The sequence below is a fragment of the Staurois parvus genome, unplaced genomic scaffold (genome assembly GCF_062004578.1).
Source record: "Staurois parvus isolate SC_StPar_1 unplaced genomic scaffold, SC_StPar_1.0 ptg000287l, whole genome shotgun sequence".
NCBI lineage: Eukaryota > Metazoa > Chordata > Amphibia > Anura > Ranidae > Staurois > Staurois parvus.
The window spans coordinates 24,278,856-24,294,643 of NW_028318083.1; the positions used below are offsets into that span (position 1 = coordinate 24,278,856).

Sequence of the window (15,788 nt, forward strand, 5' to 3'; positions counted from 1 at the left end):
TCCCGCCGTTCCGTCCCCGTACGTCCTGATGTCTCAGGGGACGGAACCCAGAAGACAGATGCCGGCATCGGCCGGAGGACATTGCTGGGGACACTGCAGGAGGGACATCGCGGGAGCGCAGGACAAGGTAAGTGCAGAAAAGATCCCGGAGCAACGCTGCAAGGTATTCCCGAGAGTAGCTCAGGGTTACCGCTTGTGGTGCTGAAACTTTACCCCGAGCTACACTCGGGAATACCGCCAGGGAGGTTATTACTATTATTATTATACAGTATTTATAAAGCGCCAATAGTTCGCTCAGCGCTGTACATTATAAAGGGGGACAAAGGTTAAAAGACAGAATATTCATAACCATGAAAATTCTAATTCCAGACAAATCTTTTTTGCACATGCGCATTACAAGTAGCATCATTTTTCCACTCTAAGGGCCACAATTATAATTTCGATAATTCAGATAAGAAAAAATTTCCAATCTTCGCCTTTCTCTTTTCCGGTCACTACAGATAAAATAATCATCAATTTGTCCCCATTATCCAGAAGGCCTCATCCCTGTTCATCCCTGTACAGACAGTCCCATTCATGTCTACTGGGATGCAGCGGCTGCACATACACAGCTGCTGGTCACAATCTGACAGCCGGAAAGGTGCATGCCCCAGAACGCACACTGTCTAAGTTCAGGCGCACACACCTGCATGACTGTCAAAATGCAGCTGCTGTAGACACAATAGAAATGAAGCGGACTGCATACAAGTGGATACAAGGAACATCTGTGCATTGCGCAGGGGCAAACACAACCCCTCACACAGATGTACACTTAAGTACGTACGTGAGAATGAGGCCTTAGGAAATTGAATGAACATTCTGAAAATATTTTTTTTTTTTTCATTTTATCAGCGTATGGTCAGTTTTAGTGTGCTACCTCTTGTCTGGCAATGTGTGGAAATCACACGACTGGCTGTACAGAATGACAAGTCCTTTGGTTGACAAAACAGTAAACATAAACTGCATGTATTTTAACTGTGTGTTAGCTGCATGCAAGCAGATGTTACTAAAATCACTACGTCTAGGTTCACACCTGTGCGGGTGATAGCTGCTGCGGGACCTGTACTTGTTCCTGCAGCCACAACCACAGGTATAGTGAAACACAAGTGATGGGGGCGAGTGCCAATAATCCCAATCTCTAGTGTTAATATGTGGTTACACCCTTTAGCACCTGATGGATAAATGCATGCACTAGCTGTTGGGATTTGAGTACAGGTATATCTTGTTTGTTGTATTGTTGGGTCAGTAGCCAGACCTGAACCTGGTAGCTCTCCCCCACTTTGTCTTTTCCCCTATGTTGGGATTGTGTCCACAGTAGCATTTGCGTAGGCAGAGTAGGACTGGCCATAGAGGGATTACTGTATAAATAAAAGTGCAGCGCTAATAAAATAACTAGTAGAATAATAAGATAAAAAGTTCATAAAAGTTCATATAATCAGTATTGGTGAATGATCCCCACTGTAGCAGAATTCAAATGCTTGTGCTTGGAAGTAACGGTAAATTCAGGAAGGGAAAGGACAGGTACCGCCTGAATGGGGCCGCTGGGACTCTGCTAATTCCTACACAAGTTCAGGGCTGGTCTTCTGGAAAGAATCTAATGGAGTGGCTCTTGATGAATTATCTACCCAGCATGACCATACTTTATTAAACTTTTCCTATTAACTATAGAGTCTACAGATAATCCTCACCTAACCAGCACCCAGAGGAGGGAAGCCCTGTAACCAGCCTGAGCACCCATCCATCCTAAAAGGGACCTCTGGATGAGCAGATTTCCACACTAATCCCAAGATTTACTGCTGTGCTGTCCCACACCCTGAAGGAAGTTCACCAGACGCCTGACATACCCCGCCTCCCTAAGTGGCCCATTATGGATATATTTATATGCGCATATCCTATGCGCTTCTGGTGAGTGCGCTATTTTACCGTTACTTGCAAGCACAAGCATTTGAATTCTGCTACAGTGGGGATCATTCACCAATACTGATATAAACTTTTATAAACTTTTTAACTTATTATTCTAGTAGTTATTTTATTAGCGCTGCACTTTTATTTATAGTTTTAACAAGGTTTATATGGTTACCTTTAGTGCTACAGCTGCTATACCAAGAAAGCTCACTTTGTCTTACCATTTACTCATAGAGGGATTACGTTGACGCAGTGGGCCAGCTTAAATATGTATTTCAATATGTGTGAACTAAATTTCCCAGCAAAGTCAGCTGGAAAAGGTATATACCAGTGTGCAGAGGGTCCTTCAGAATTTCTAGTGTTAATATGTGGTTACACCCCTTTAGCACCTGATGAATAAATGCATGTACTAGCTATTGGGATTTGAGCACAGGTATATCTTGTTTGTTTTTTCCAATAATCCCAATGGCACGCCACCCGCACTGGAAATCGCACTGTACTTGTAGATCCCATGTGGGCTGTGATTCCAAAAATGGCGCAGGGACCTTTTCTCTGCGTTTCAGGTGTCCATGCAAACTGCAGCTTGTAAAGCTGCACATATGTGGACCTAGTGTATCCAATCTCCTTTTGAACCTCCTACAATTTAACAGATTAAAGAGTTTGTTTACCAAGCTATAATATTATTTACTATACTGTTTATTTTTTAGAACTGAGAGTTCAAAATACCAATCATTTTAGCTTAGTGAACTGAACATAAAGTTTCTATATCTTTCAAAAAGCACCTTATATTCATATATTTTTAATTAAAAGAGCCCTCTGTACCGACTACATTTTTCTTGCCAGTGAGGTGGGGAACAGATTGAGCAGGGCAGTGTCTCTTCTGCCTTTAGTCCTCATGCACACTGGACATTCTTACATCGGCTGTTTTTGACTTTTGATGTTATCCTATGTGTCCATGCACACATAGACTGTAATCAACATTTTTTGACAGGGGCATTTTTTGGCTGGAAAAAAAACAGGACTAGTGGGTTTCTAGAGGAGTTTTTTAGCTGTAAAAACGCTCCAACACTGAAAAACGAGGCAAAATGCAGTAAACTGGTGTTTTTGGACTTTTTTGAACAAAAACATTTTTTGGGGGGGTAAAAAAAAAAAAAAACAGTAAACCGCAAGCACAAAAAAAGTGGCTAAACACTAATGCAAAAACACTGAAAAACTCACATTTGTAGCGTGACTTTACACAGCTAACGTTACCAGCGTTATTAAAACGCCCAATACGCATGGAGCCTTATTCTTACCAAGGTTACCAAAGAAAAGACCTCTGGTCACCCAGGATCGCCAATAGATCAGTTTGGCTGATTATATACATCTAGCAAGATTTGTGCTGACAGATAGAATAAATACAACGTCAATATATGCAAGATCAAAAAAAGTACTAAAATGCTTTTATAAATGCTCTGTATAACAATTAACTGGTCCAATTACAAGAACTTTTGCAGTGCAAATGGAAATGCACATGTTACTGTAATTAGGAATGATGTACATGTTATCTGGTGTTTTTGCCAGTTGCTAGGAAATCTCAAGGATGGGCAGCTGGTTTGCCGAAGCTTTTCCCTCCAAGATTATAACCAGTGTGATGAACACTATTCCTCATAATAAGACAACTTCCAACCAGATCCTGGAAACATTTAAACCGCCAGACTTAGGTTATACATTTCCCTAATGAAGAAAACATATAAATGCTGCCTTTCCGCCAGGCACAGGAAACCGCTGCCAAAGCAACACCTGGGCCAACACAAACACCCATATTTAGCACTATTTTAGTCAATGTTAAAGTAATTGTTAAAATGTTTTTTGTTTTTTTTTTTAATAAAATACTTACCTGTGCTGTGCAATGGTTTTGCACATAGCAGTCCAGATCCTCCTCCTCAGCGCTCATCACCCCTGCCAAGTGCCCCCATAGCATGCCACTTGTGCAGGCTCAATCCCAAGCTGCGCTGTTTGTGTCCATAGACATACATAGTGTAGCTCAGCTCTGCCCCCGCTCTCTCCTCACTGGCTGTGATTGACAGCAGCAGGAGCGTATGGCTCTTGCTGCTGCTTCCATGTACAGTGAGGAGAGAGAAAGAGCAGAGAGAGCCGATGTTCTTGGGCACAGCGCTGGAATGAGATCACTCTCAGGTAAGTATAAGGGGGGGGCTGAGGGGGAGCTGCGCTCAGTAGGTTTTTTACCTTAATGCAGAGAATGCATTAAAGTAAAAAACTTTCTTCCTTTACAACCACTTTCATGTATTCTTAGAAGCTGGACACAAAAATAAATATATACAGTAAGAAGATGCGTTTAACCTTTTCCTGCCAAAGCCAGTTTTGCGTTTTTTTGCACACATGGTAAATAATCATTTTAGGCCTGAGGATTAGTTGAAACCCCAAATATTATATATTTTCTGAAAACAGAGACCCTGGAGAATGAAATAAAGGTAGTTTGCAATTTTTATGTCACTTGCTATAAGCAACAGTTTATCAAGAGCAAATAAAAAAAAAACACTAAAGTTAATTTTAGGCACACAAACACAATATATTATCAAATATTTTCAGTAAAATTTAAAAGATGAGGCTGCAGTAAAAAGATGTCAAACACCTCAACCCTACAAATCACACAAGCCCATTAAACGGCGATGAACTTTGATACCCAAAATTGTCCATAGGTGACGCTTTAAAATCTCTTACAGCTCATCACTTTAGAGTTAACTGTGAAAATTGGCCCTAGAATTAATGTTTTCACTCCGGTAGCATGTAGCGCAAAAATGTTTTTGTACGTAGACTTGTGCATTTATTTACGTTTGTGTATGTATGAGAGTAGAAAAGTACTTATGTGTACCTTTAATGTTTTTTTGTTTACACTTTTTTCACCAGTTAACTTTAGTGATTACTCATAGGGGGCCAATAGTTTACTTTATTGACACCCTTGATGTCCGCCCTGCCCTCTACTAAAGCTAACAAAGCACAGATCATGCAGAGAAATTCCATAGTGCTCAGTAAAATAAAACCAATTTATTAGAATAGTGCACAGGGCTTAAAATTTCAAGTCCCGAGCTACTAGCCAGGCCTTAAGTGTTACTTGCCACCAACAAACACACACAAACACAGACACGTGTACACACACACAGACATGTACATACACAGAAACATGTACACACACGCACAGAGACACATGTACAGATGCACACATGTACATATACACAGACACATGTACATGCATACACAGACAAACATAAAGACACACGTACACGTACACACACCCCCCCATAAAAAGTTGCAGTACTTCGTTGTTCACTCACAGAGCCGGGTACTGCACTCTAGGGGGAGGCAGAGAGCACATTACACACTACTTCCTTTGCTTTGCTCTGACAGCTCCCAGCACCAATGACAGATCCGGCCTGAGCGCCGAGCCTACTCAGCAAGACGGCCCTGGGGGACACACTTGCCCCCACCATAATTTCCACTCGCCATTGGCAAGCAGGCGAGTGGAAATTTCAAGCCCTGCAATAGTGCAATATTTGCTTTTCAATAAATTGGTTTTATTTAACTGAGAGCACTATGGAGTTTCTCTGCTTTTTCAAGTTTTACCTTCCATAAAAGTATCACAGAGTGGGTGTTTGCCAAATGCTGTCACCAGACCTTTTATCATTTAAATTACACCCCAGTCACATCAAAGCTGATTTTGAAATCGTGTGACTTACAGTGAAATCTGTCAATTTAATTGCGATTTGCAAGATATCTGACACAGATGTCTCTGAATATCACAACAAAAGTAGTGCATGCACTACTTTAGAAATCGGTGCGGCTCCGACCAAGTTGGAACTGCACCGATATGACCGCTCTAATAACGGAAATAAGGTGCGACTTGGTATGCTATTTGCAAGTCGCAGGGCATACAAATTGCATGCCAAGTGTGACCGAGGGCTCAATGTGAAAGTGTTCTCACAGGGGGAAGGTGGAGGTCCCGTTGTGGATTTTCTAAATGCTTTTGGACACACTATTCACAATATTTGAAGATTGTGTTATTTATTTTGAATTGTGTATACACACAGAATTTTGGATTTTAATTTACATTAAAATGCCTGTAAAGGCTCAGCCCCGCCCCACTCTCCCTTCACACAGGATTTGATTGACAGCAGCAGGAGCCAATAGCTCCCACTGCTGCCTCTGTGCCTGTGAGGAGAGAAAAAGAGTGAGCAGTGATGCTAATCTCAGGCACAGCAATGAATCAAAAGAGGAACCAGGGAAGTATCTCAGGGAGCTGATATTAGAAGGTCAGAATGCATTAAGGTAAAAAGCTTTGTGCCTTTACAACCAGTTTAGGGCCCATGCACACGAGAGGCAGAAAAAATGCCAGAACCTCCGGCAGAAAAAGCAGCATAAAAATGGTCATAGTGGCTCGCATTGCACAAGAGATTATGAGAGTTTATGGGCATTTGCTTTTGTAAACATTTTTTTCCAAAACATTCCCCTCTGCTAATTTATCAATGCACACTTGAAAATGCAGAATGCTGCTAAATGGCACATTTATGAGCGTTAAACATTTTTTCTGTCCCAAAGCTCCTCTCAAAAATGTGCTTCTAAAGGGTTTTCTGTCTCTAGACGCTCCTCTGCAAATATGCCTGTAAACTCCCTAATGTGCATGGACACATAGGCTAACATACAGTTTCTACAGGCTGAAGGAAACTATGGTGAAACTATGCTGATTTCTATCATCCACTCATGTGCAAGCAAAAAAATAATTTTTTTTAATTTTCTTGCATCTGATTGGGTATTCTTTACAAAGTGAAGCTTCATTACATTTACTAAGCTCTTGGAACAATTAGTGCAACTGCAGTCTATTTGCCTTTATTAAAACAACCCCATTGTGTCTCTTCTGCATTAAAAATCCTGTCTGTTTGCAATTTTTTTTCATTACAGTTCCACTTTACCTTTAAACTAATCGTCTAATAAAGGTGCCAATTTCAACTTTAAACACTTTTTTTTTTTGTAACTTGATGTATGGCTTTTAATTTTTTCCTACTCTAACTGCAGGATCACCTTACATGATACAATGTGACCATACACACTCCCTTTAATCTACCAAAACTATGGATTGTGAGGACCTACCCCCAAACCATCCGATCAATTTGTATCCAATCAGGCAATTTCCTTTTGTGCATCTTCAGCTGCACTGAATGAATGGACAGGAATAGCTCTGTACGGAGCTTCCTGTCCAATCATAAACTGAAGCATAGTAAACATAGTTTACTCTGTTTCAGTTATAAATGGACACAATATGTGATTGGTATGCATCACTGACTGTCCATTCAGAAAAGTCAGGGGCCGGTAAACGACACATTTAGGGCTCGTTCACACCATGGTACACAGACTTCAGTTTTTCTGCACAACACTTGTATCAAGTGCAGATTTTTTCAGGGATCTGCCATGCATGAAAACTGATGTCTCTGCAAGTGAAATCTGTGCGCCAGTTTCCATCAGTTTTTCTGCAGGTATGGTGTGAACGAGGCCTTACTGGCCCCTTCCCTGCTCTCCATTCTGACAGATACCCCGCAGAAGCCGTGAGTAAAAGGGAAGAGGGGCATACAGTCAGGTCCATAAATATTGGGACATCGACACAATTCTAACATTTTTGGCTCTATACACCACCACAATGGATTTGAAATAAAACAAACAAAATGTGCTTTAATTGCAGTCTGTCAGTTTTAATTTGAGGTTATTTACATCCAAATCAGGTGAACGGTGTAGGAATTACAACAGTTTGCATATGTGTCTCCCGCATGTTAAGGGACCAAAAGTAATGGGACAATTGGCTTCTCAGCTGTTCCATGGCCAGGTGTGTGTTATTCCCTCATTATCCTATATTACAATGAGCAGATAAAATGTCCAAAGTTCATTTCAAGTGTGTTATTTGCATTTGGAATCTGTTGCTGTCAACTCTCAAGATGAGATCCAAAGAGCTGTCACTATCAGTGAAGCAAGCCATCATTAGGCTGAAAAAACAAAACAAACCCATCAGAGAGATAGCAAAAACATTAGGAGTGGCCAAAACAACTGTTTGGAACATTCTTAAAAAGAAGGAACGCACCGGTGAGCTCAGCAACACCAAAAGACCCGGAAGACCACGGAAAACAACTGTGGTGGATGACTGAAGAATTGTTTCCCTGGTGAAGAAAACACCCTTCACAACAGTTGGCCAGATCAAGAACACTCTCCAGGAGGTAGGTGTATGTGTGTCAAAGTCAACAATCAAGAGAACACTTCACCAGAGTGAATACAGAGGGTTCACCACAAGATGTAAACCATTGGTGAGCCTCAAAAACAGGAAGGCCAGATTAAAGTTTGCCAAACGACATCTAAAAAAGCCTTCACAGTTCTGGAACAACATCCTATGGACAGATGAGACCAAGATCAACTTGTACCAGAGTGATGGGAAGAGAAGAGTGTGGAGAAGGAAAGGAACTGCTCATGATCCTAAGCATACCACCTCATCAGTGAAGCATGGTGGTGGTAGTGTCATGGCGTGGGCATGTATGGCTGCCAATGGAACTGGTTCTCTTGTATTTATTGATGATGTGACTGCTGACAAAAGCAGCAGGATGAATTCTGAAGTGTTTCGGGAATATTATCTGCTCATATTCAGCCAAATGCTTCACAACTCATTGGACGCCACTTCACAGTGCAGATGGACAATGACCCAAAGCATACTGCAAATGCAACCAAAGAGTTTTTTAAGGGAAAGAAGTGGAATGTTATGCAATGGCCAAGTCAATCACCTGACCTGAATCCGATTGAGCATGCATTTCACTTACTGAAGACAAAACTGAAGGGAAAATGCCCCAAGAACAAGCAGGAACTGAAGACAGTTGCAGTAGAGGCCCGGCAGAGCATCACCAGGGATGAAACACAGTGTCTGGTGATTATGCGTTCCAGACTTCAGGCTGTAATTGACTGCAAAGGATTTGCAACTAAGTATTAAAAAGTGAAAGTTTGATTTATGATTATTATTCCGTCCCATTACTTTTGGTCCCTTAACAAGTGGGAGGCACATATGCAAACTGTTGTAATTCCTACACCGTTCACCTGATTTGGATGTAAATACCCTCAAATTAAAGCTGACAGTCTGCAGTTAAAGCACATCTTGTTTGTTTCATTTCAAATCCATTGTGGTGGTGTATAGAGCCAAAAATGTTAGAATGGTGTCAATGTCCCAATATTTATGGACCTGACTATATATCGGTGGGGGAAGGTAGCCAAGGAGCACAGATGGTGGGGGGGGTGCTGGGTGGACAGCATGGGGAGGACAGCAGAGAGCAGCAGGATAGGAGGAGCAGCTGCATATAGAAGAATCAATCTCTTTATTTTCCTCCTGAAGATGCTGAATGCTGCAGGAGGGAGAGGAGGAGATGTGGGCATTCAGTGGCTGCAGGAAGAAAATGGAAAGATCAGTTCCTCTATATGCAGTCACCCCTCCTATTAAGGTGTAGAAGTGGAGAGCATGGGGGGGCAGCAGAGAGCAGCTGGAGAGAAGGAGCTGAGGGGGAATCTGCATATAGAGGAATCAATCTCTTTATTTTCCTCCTGCAGCTGCTGAATGCTGCAGGAAGGAGAGGAAGAGAAGTGGGCATTCAGCAGCTGCAGGAGGAAAATGAAGGGATCAATTCCTCTATATACAGTTACCCTTCCTATCCAGGTGTAGGAGTGGAGAGCATGGGGGGGTGGGGGCAGCAGAGAGCAGCTGGATAGGAGGAGCAGCTGCTTATAGAGGAATCAATCTCTTTATTTTCCTCCTGCAACCACTGAGTGCTGCAGGAGGGAGAGGAGGAGAAGTGGGCATTCAGTGGTCTTATCCATGTGCGCCGACACTTTCTGCCTTTTCTAAGAAGAAAACTAATCCAGCCATTGCATCTAAGAAATGGTAAGAAGCAACCTAATAAAAAGTTACTTTTGGGTTTAAATTGACAGGCGGCACCTGTGTGCAGGATCACGTATGTATATGTCATTCTGCATTTCTGGGTAGGGGACGTGTGCGAGCCCTACCCACGCTGCCATTTGTGGCCGCGGATGTCAATCACCGGGTCCCGGTGATTACCGTGCATCTCCGACGGGGAGGAAGATTGTTTTGTTTGCAAACAATCTTCCTCCGTCAGCTCGAGCACACTGCTCGGGAGGACTGTGCACAGTATAGCCATCCCAATCAGTGTGCTTACAGTGAAGAACTCATCCCCGCCCCCTATTAAAACACTCCCAGCACACAGTTAACCCTTTGATTGCCCCTCACCTTAACCCCTTCCTGCCCAGTGTCAGTGCTTTTTTTTAGCACTGATCACTGTATTGGTGTCACTGGGGATGTCAGTGACACCAAGTTAGTTTCCTCCCCATTGTCAGAATGTCCGCCGCAGTCCTGCTAAAAGTCACTGATTGCCGCCATTACTAATAGAAAAACAAAAATCCCATTATCTATACCGCCATTTGTAAACGCTATAACTTTCATGTAAACCAATTAATTTACATGTACTGGAGTTTTTTTTAGCAAACACATGTCGCAGAATACATTTTGGCCTAAATTTATGATGAAATTTGATTTTTTATTTTTTTACTGGATGTGTTTAACCGCTTCCATACCGGGCACTTTTACCCCCTTCCTGCCCAGGCCAATTTTCAGGTTTCAGCGCTCTCACACTTTGAATGACAATTGCGCGGTCATACAACATTGTACCCAAACTAAAATTTTATCATTTTCTTCACACAACTAGAGTTTTTTTTTGGTGGTATTTAATCATCACTGGGGTATTTATTTTTTGCTAAATTAATAAAAAAAAAGACCAAAAATGTTGCCAAAAAACACGTTTTGCTTTGTTTCTGTTATAAAAGTTTGCAAATAAATAATTGTTCTTCATAAATTTAGGCCGAGATGTATTCTACTACATGTCTTTGGTGAAAATAACCCAAATTAGGATGTATTATTTAGTTTGTAGGAAAGTTATAGAGTTCACAAACTATGGTATAGATCTGAATATTGATCAATCCTGAAGTACTGACAGCCAATCTAATTTCTTGAGGTCCAAGAATGTCAGAACAGTACAGATATCCCCCAAATGACCCATTTTTGCAAAGCAGACAGTCCGACGTATTTCATAAGAGGAATGGCGAGTTTTTTGAAGTTGTAATTTTTTTGGCATAATTTTTCGGAAATAAAGAAATAAAAAAAATGATTTTCACACATTTTTTTTTTTACATACTGTCACCAGTGCAGTACAGCGTCATCATATAAGTGTGATCAAGGACACTGACTGGCGACAGTACGAAAAAAAAATTGATAATTTTTTTTTTATTATTATTATTCAAGTGTTCTTGCATGACAAGACCACTTACTGTTATCTCACATATATATTCTTATTATTATAGCCAAATCTACCACCCTAACTCCTCCCAGTTTTTACACCACAGACAGTAATATACCGAAACGTGCGGATTGTTCCCGATTGGTGTGCTATTACTTTGTGGAACGTTTCGCCGAATGGTTCACAAAATATTGGCGTTTTTGTGAAGTTGGTCCCATAGCAATGAATGGCGGAATGTTCAAAACTAGAGTGGGAGCTGACAAAAGCTAGAGTGTGAGCTGAAAAATCAGGACATGATTTCTAAACTGCCATCACTCTGTCATTTTCAAGCCCACCTACACAAATCTTATATCAAAACGTTCAGCTATCCCTGCTGCCACTAGAAATGTCCACGGCTAAGCCATAGTCCTGATAGTTTTCACAATATGATCATTTGTTTGCAACTCATGTCGCCAATTGACATTCATTGAAACTGCACTCTAGCTACCTCAAATTTGAAGGGCAATTTCTAAACTTCGACTGTGCCTTCATTTTCAATATTTCAGAGACATACTATGCATCAAAATGTAGGTCTGGGTCTTGTGATTCTCACAATATAAAGCTCTTTGCTGTACGATTTATAGTTTTTAAAACTACAACCATTTGAAGACGCCAGTGAAGTGAGCAATTTGGAGCAGTTTGTTTTTAACTGCTCTTCTCTGCCCTATTTGAAATCTAATTTTGAATTGGTGACAGTTTGGCCGGCTTCTGGTTAAAGGTTTGGAAATAAGTTTTCTACAGTAGAGAGTATTTGAGGTGATAATGCTGCTAATGTTTTTATAAATGTATGTTTTAATGTAACTGTGAAGCACTTTGGGCAACAACATTGCAATTAAATGTGCTATATAAATAATTAAAACTTGAAATGCATTTCTCACTCTATCAAGCTTGCCATGTGCACTTTTTAAATTTGATCAATTGGTTAGTGTAATATTTACTATCTTTACTCACTCCAAACACTCCACACAGTTACTCTGCCCACTCCATAAAGTTACTCTGCCCAGTCCAACCTTTTCACAGTTACTCCAGCCACTCCAACCACACAACAGTTACTCCGCCCACTCCACCCAGTTACTCTGCCCACTCCAGTTGTAGACTACTGGTGGAGGCAAGAACACTTCACACAATTTCCCCAGAAATTGTAGCTTTTCTAGTTATTATTATACAGTATTTATATAGCGCCAACAGTTCGCTCAGCGCTGTACATTACAATGGGAGACAATACACGAGACAGTACAATAACAATACAATGCGATACACGAGGGGTTCAAGGGCCCTGCTCCTTGAAGCTTACAATCTAGGAGGGAGGGGATAGTGGTACAGGAGGAAATAGCTGTGGGGGATGGAGTGGTAGGAAGAGTGGAGGAGGTTTTTATTTTTTTTTATTATTTTTTATTACTTTTTTTCTTTTTTTAAGATTTTTTTTCAAATTTCACTATGACCAAAGTAGTATAATGTTACCATAGTAACATTGTGCTACTTTGGGGAAGTGATCAGTATTTGTTTTTTTTTTTTACACAATTTGCTTATAGCAAAGAATTACTTTGCTATAAGCATTTACCTGAATGAAATCGATTCATTCAGGGGGTTTTTTTGTGCTTAACTGGCCACAGCTGATCACATGACACAGCTGGGCTGTGATTGGCCCAGCTTGTGGATATGATCCCTGTGACCATTCACAGCTAGCCACACTTGTATACAATGGATGGCTATCACCTTTTGTATCATGTCCCCCTTCCTTTAGATTGTAAACTCCAGGAGCAGGGCCCTCCTAATCCTTCTGTACTGAAATGTAATTGTACTGTCTCCTATATATTGTAAAGTGCTGCACAAACTTTTGGCGCTATATAAATCCTGTATAATAATAATGAAAGGAAGCCATCCATTGTATACAACTGTCATGTGAGTGCTGTGATTGGTCACAGCAGGTCACATGGTACTGGCAACAGGGCCGAAGCACAGATCTGTCATCGGCCGTGTCTGAGGTACACGGCCGATGACAGATCGCGCCGCTGAACTGCTCTGCAGGGAGGCAAACTGCGCACGCCTGAAAGGACGCCAAATGTATTGTAATTGTACTGTCTCCTTTATATTGTAAAGTGCTGAGCAAGCTGTTGGCGCTATATAAATGCTGTATAATAATAATGAAAGGAAGCCATCCATTGTATACAACTGTCATGTGATACAGCAGGTCACATGGTACTGGCAACAAGGCCGATACACAGATCTGTCATTGGCCATGTCCGAGGTACACGGCCGGTGACAGATCGTGCCGCTGCACGGCTCTGCAGGGAGGCAAACTGCGCACGCCTGAAAGGACGCCAAATGTATTGTAATTGTACTGTCTCCTTTATATTGTAAAGTGCTGCGCAAACTGTTGGCGCTATATAAATGCTGTATAATAAAAATGAAAGGAAGCCATCCATTGTATACAACTGTTATGTGATCTGCTGTGATTGGTCACAGCAGGTCACATGGTACTGGCAACAGGGCAGGTACACAGATCTGTCATTGGCCGTGTCCGAGGTACACAGCCGGTGACAGATCGCGCCGCTGCATGGCTCTACAGGGAGTCAAACTGCGCACGCCCGAAAGGACGCCAAATGTATTGTAATTGTACTGTCTCCTATATATTGTAAAGTGCTGCGCAAACTGTTGGCGCTATATAAATCCTGTATAATAATGAAAGGAAGCCATCCATTGTATACAACTGTCATGTGATCTGCTGTGATTGGTCACCGGAGGTCACATGGTACTGGCAACAGGGCAGGTACACCAATCTGTCATTGGCCGTGTCCGAGATACACAGCCGGTGACATATCGCACCGCTACACAGCTCTGCAGGGAGGCAAACTGCGCACGCCTGAAAGGAGGTGATCAGATACCACTGAAAGTGGAATTTGTTGGACAAAATGATGTAAATTTCATTTATGTACAGCGTTGCATGACTGCGCAATTTGCAGTTAAAGTAACGCAGTGCCGTGACACAAACAAATGTCCTGATCAGGAAGGGGGGTAAACCCTCAGGAGGGCAAGTGGTGAGCAGTGATTCAGAATCACACAGCACAGAAATAAAAGTTCCTTTGCACAATAAGCATCTAGCCATCAGTCTCCAGGAGCCGTGTGACCATCAGCACACAGAAACCATGTGTTCCTATAGAGAAGGATGAAGCACACCGTGGCGGTGCCAGTGATGTTGTTGTACAGACTCCCCCCACCCTGGAGGTGACCCGATGACGCAGTGGGGTGGGTGTCCTGCGCCCTGTCACACACAATAGAGGAGCTCACACCACGTGCTTCCTGTCAGCGCACACAGCCCGCACTGCTGACGTCGGTCGGAAATCCCTGGCTGGCCGCAGGCTGCCCCTCCTCCCCTCCCCTCTGTGTGTACATCCTCATTAGGACAGCCGGAGATCCCGGAGGTTCCTCACAGAACACTCCGCCTGTCCTATGTCACACTCCGGGGACACACACGGCTCCACACGGGCCACTATTACACCTGGAAGAACGGCCCCGACCAGCCGCTGTCCACTCACCACAACTTCCACGGAGGACCCCGAGCTGGAGCGGGCTCCCTCCTCTGTACTGGAAAGTTGGCAGGAAATGAAGTCTCATGGAAGTTCCATAAACATGACTCGTTCCTGTGTCTGTCAGTGCACGACCCTGCCCGGGGCTAGTCATGACGTAGAGGATTTTCCATTGTGGGATTATTGTAGAGGAGGGTTCCCTGGCCTCTCACTGCTGCGGAGGGAGCTGAGGGGGAGGAGTCATGAGAGAGGGGGGCGGGCTGTCCGTGTCACTAGCAGGTTCACTGTCCTAGGAGCCCTGACAGCTCAGGAATCCCTCCATGGAGCACAGGCAGTCCTCGTGCACACTGGACGTTTTTACAGCTGCTGCTTTTGACGGGTTTTTCCTACAGCTAGTATACCCCCCAGCATGTTATCCTATGTGTCCGTGCACACAGAGACTGTAATCAGCAGTTTTTGGCTGGAAAAAAAAACAGAATGAGTGGTTTCTAGAGGAGTTTTTTAGCTGTAATGCTGAAAAACACAGTAAATCGCGACAAACCGGAGTTTTTGTACTTTTTTTGACCAAAAAAAAATTTTTGGTAAAAAAAAATGAAAAAATGCAAACGTGACTAAACGCTAATACAAAAACGCTGGAAAAACTCACGTTTTTAAAGTGACTTTACATAGCTAACATTACCAGCAATACTAAAACGTCCTGTGTGTATGGAGCCTGAGGGCTCATGTACACTGCAGCTGATAAACACCTTTAGGAGCTGTTGAGCGGTTTTTTTCAGCAGCCCCTGAACTCACCCTAAAGTCTTCCTATGTGTCCATGTACACATCTTCGTTTACAGGCAGTTGAGTTTACAGTCGTTTTTTTGAATGCAGAAAACTTGCGTTCAGTCAATTTTATCAG

At 42.4% G+C, this 15,788-nt stretch overlaps 1 protein-coding gene across 1 annotated transcript in view; it reads right to left on the reverse strand.

The window, feature by feature from the left end:
- The window catches only part of HIVEP1 (HIVEP zinc finger 1), a 294,523-nt gene extending 279,434 nt beyond the window's left edge, over positions 1-15,089 (reverse strand). The window contains exon 1 of the mRNA XM_089682322.1: positions 14,900-15,089. The gene's annotated coding sequence lies outside the window, so the exon portion shown is untranslated. The remainder of the gene's footprint in view (positions 1-14,899) is intronic.
- Positions 15,090-15,788: the final 699 nt, after the last annotated feature.